At 31.5% G+C, this 4204-nt stretch overlaps 1 long non-coding RNA gene across 1 annotated transcript; it reads right to left on the bottom strand.

The window, feature by feature from the left end:
- Nucleotides 1-219: 219 nt before the first annotated feature.
- On the bottom strand, nucleotides 220-3512 carry LOC144966353 (uncharacterized). Its single transcript, XR_013644192.1, has 3 exons — nucleotides 3387-3512; nucleotides 2258-2437; nucleotides 220-1927 (listed from the first exon to the last, which is right to left on the bottom strand). It is a non-coding gene; the product is annotated as an uncharacterized LOC144966353 (long non-coding RNA).
- Nucleotides 3513-4204: the final 692 nt, after the last annotated feature.

The raw sequence follows: 4204 nt of genomic DNA, 5'->3' as shown, positions 1-4204 counted from the left end.
TTTTCGATTTCTTAGTGAAAATTTGGTGTGACTGACATGACAGGAAAAAAAAATTGATTTAAAAATTCATAAAACTGCTAAATTTTTGTTTAGCCCAAAACCCAACCATCATGATGCAAAACACATCATAAGAAAAATTCTGACCAAATTTGAAGACAATCTGATGGGAAACAATCCAGATGTGAATGTTAGAAAATCAGAGAATGACGCACAATGAAATTTTGAGAAAATGAAAAATTTGTCTTTAATTTGATAATAAAGCTAATTATGCAGACAAAGGCCAACATTCATCAAGTATAACCAATATGGAACAAGAAAACAGTAATATTTTATAAATTGATCAAATTCTGAAAAAAATTATTAACGATTCGCTCACCCATACCTCTAAGAAAAAAAATTGCGAAATAATTTAATATCTGCTGTTATTCACCAAAAAATTACTTTAGTGGTCAAATATGCTTTATAGTTCTAAAATTCTTTAATTATATCTCATGAACGAATAATGTAATGTATAATTTGATGCTAAACACCAAAAATACCTAACTGAATTAAAAAAAAAAAACTTTTTCAAGGGCAACATAAGCTAAAATTAGACGTAAAACCCTAAAATTTCTAACATAGATGCACCAAAAACTAGCATATAAATTTCTTTCAAATTTAAACACAATGTTTCTTTCATAAATAGCTATATCATGAAAACTCTTGGAATAATTTTTTTAGAATTTTTATTTGATTTCAACTGAAAATTTAGCGCGGATCGACAGGAACAAATGAATTTTAAAATTTATAAAATTGCTAAATTTTAATTTACCCCCAAACACTTACATCATGATGTTTTTTTTTGTTTGTTTGTTGCTTTAGGTCTCTTCCAACACAATTGAGGTTATATGAGAGACCGCTGAAACAAAAAAACAAGCAATCAACAAAAATAGTACAAATGTCAATCAAAAGCATAACCTAAAGATATCATAAGCTAAATTATAAATAACCAAGAACAAACAGGCAGAGGATTTACAGGAAAAAAAATATCCCCTGTCAAAAATACAATCACAAACCAAAGAAGCAGGATAGGCTAGTAAAGAGAAGAAGAAACGACATCACTATCGGATCGTACACCCATGCGAACATCATAGGTATATGATTCAAGGGTGATGCTCCCATCCAACCACCTGCACATCATGATGTAAAACACATCATAATCATAGAAAAGATTCTGAATAAATTTGAAGATAATTTAAAGGAAAATGATTGAGGTAGGATTGCTAGAAAATCAGACAAATGACATAAAACAGACATTTGAGAAAGCGCAAGCTTTTTCTATAATTTGACATAAAGTTAAAAGGCTGATTTTGCAGACAACTGAAAGAAATGATCCATCAAACTTTCAAAATATGACCGTAATAGGACAAGAAAACGAAAATTTTGTAGATTGATCTAAGTCTAAAAAAAATTATAATCGGTTCACTAACCCATACCCCTTAGATAAAAAAAAATGCTGTAAAATTGATTTTTTTACGCCCAGAGATAAAATAATTTTGTGGTCAAATATGATGTCATACCTTATGAATTCATCATTATAATCACAAAACCCAATTATTTACTGTATACAATAGGTTATACAGATGATTTCTAGATATATTAAATGATTTTTCAAAATATGATATGGCACGCTATCCTCATTTTTCATTTTTTTATTCTACTAGAGAGACAAGTCGTATAAAATTAGATATCTAGTCAAGTTGAACTGCAAAATCAATTCTATTTTAGACAATAAAACAGTTAAATAGTGCACTAGCTCTGAATAAAAAGCAATTTGCTTTCCCAAACCCTTGGAATAAAAATCTCTTTCGCCTCAATACAGAAAAAGTCAACACGACTTGTTTGCCACCACTTTTTTTGTAGTTCCACAAAGAGGGTTGATCCTGCTCTGGATGGAAAAATTGAAATAAAAAAGAGACACATTTCATTAGCAATTTTTGGAAATGGCATTATTGTCATAAAATGCATTTGTCAAAGACATAGCAATTTTTAAAAAATGATCATTATTCACACCAACACACTTGAAATTTCATTGGTTTTACATCCATAGAACAAAACTCTTGGCAACAAACTATAGTCTGTCGTTAAGTTAATACATTCAGTCGTGATTCAATTCAAATGATGCTTTGCCATTTTCATTTAGAAAAATGAGCATTTATTTTATTGATCACCAATAAAAAATGTAAAGGCGCAATGGAGATTTGAAAACATTACTAACCATTGTCAAAAAGTGCATGCAGACACTCTGGTCTGCTGGCCCAGATGATGGTTTGCTGATTGATGAGTTTTGCCACAGGCAAAGGTTTGCCTCAACACACCTTGCCAGAATAGCCCTTGAGCCAGCATCTTTATGGATTGTCAGGACACCAGTAACGTCAACAGTGTTCCTTCATGTTAGCTGTCGATGAAAACAAAAAATTAAATTTAATTCACTACAGCAAAATAGGCACATACATGCCAATGCTAAAGTTTATAAAAGCAACACTTCGCATGTTGAACGGGACATAACGTCTGTTAGGCGATATTACAATTTCTTCGGACAGAGACAACGCAGTTAACGGCCAAGTACACATTTTACAACTGAGTCCGGTGAGAGAAAGTGAGCAAAGTGCCTTTTCCAAGGGCTCAACTATGCGCCGAGCGAGGCTCGAGCCCAGGACCTTCCGGTCCAAAAGCGAGTGTCATACCACTACGACATAGCCGTACGTAATTTTTAAAAATATAATAAAAATAATCACACTAATATAATTATCTCACATTGTCATCATCATAGGCATTTCAAAACTACTAATAATACTACCACTACAGATATCTTATCATTATAAAATATTACTCTCTCTCTCTCTCTCTCTCTCTCTCCATGAACATAACATACAAAACCCAATTTTCCGATATAAAAAAAACAGCCCCCCCCCCCCCCAAAAAAAAGTTTTGAAAAAGTATGGATGATGCATGCTGTGTCGGCCATAATAAAGATAATAACAATAACTGAATGAAAAGTATTTTTTAAAGGACCCTGAGCCTGGAATGTCGTGAGTACTCGAAACCTCTTGATCTTGATAAAATTAGCAACCTTTTGACTGGGGATCGAACATTGAAACACCTGGTTTTAATCGCCTGAAATGGAAGGCTGATTTAAATTATTTGGGGGGGGGGGGGAATTAGTATTTTAATTTTTTTAAGCCCTGTTATTGTTATTTTTCACAAAATAAAGTAATAAAGTTAAGTAATTCGCGGTAGCGACAAATGTGTCGTCAGCTGATGCACAATCAACAAACACACAACCCCAAAGCATGTTTAGTTATAAAATTAAGAAATGAATTAAAATGTGCATTTCGTATGCTTACCTTGTAAACTGAGTATTCTGTGACTTGAAAAGAGTGAAGAATTACCAAAGTCCGTCAAAATCAACTTGTAATAATAGATGTGATGAGATGAAGTGGTCACTTTTTGACTTCCAGTCCAGATAATTCATTGTATATTGCAGTTCTATCCGTATAAAATGTTATATTTTTAGTAATTACGCAAATTCTATTTTTAGTAAGAGTACAAATAAGCTCTGGCGTTATTTGCAGTGGTAGTACAAATAAGCGTAGCCTATAACTAACCCTAATAACAATCAATAACAGTGTAACAGCAACAGAAGAGTAGATGTCTTCACTTCTTAGCCATAGGGAGAGTGACGATTTTGGTCGTAACCGCCCATTGACGAGCACTCAAGCGTAGGCCCATCGAAATAGGAAGGACTAGAACTTAGACTTCCACAGTAAAGAGTTCCCAAAAAGTGGCTCTCGCATGGTACCTGGCACAGCCGTGATGAAGAGGTTAGAAAGCAGCGGGCGGGCCTAGTAATTACCTGCGACTTCGGTCTTAAAACACATTAATTTACAAGATATACATAGAAAATAATATGTATTATTATTATTATTATTATTATTATTATTATTATTATTATTATTATTATTATTATTATTATTATTATTATTATTATTATTATTATTATTATTATTATTACTATTATTATCATTATTATTATCATTACTATTATTAGTATTATTATTATTATTATTATTATTATTATTATTATTATTATTATTATTATTATTATTATTATTATTGATAATAATCTTGATACTAGTAAGAAATGATTAACATCTAAAAAAAA

The sequence above is a fragment of the Berghia stephanieae genome, chromosome 2 (assembly GCF_034508935.2).
Source record: "Berghia stephanieae isolate SIO BIC M18660-M18661 chromosome 2, UCSD_Bste_1.3, whole genome shotgun sequence".
Lineage (NCBI taxonomy): Eukaryota > Metazoa > Mollusca > Gastropoda > Nudibranchia > Aeolidiidae > Berghia > Berghia stephanieae.
The sequence above is the reverse complement of the archived record's forward strand: the minus strand, read 5'-3'. Positions and strand labels throughout refer to the sequence as shown.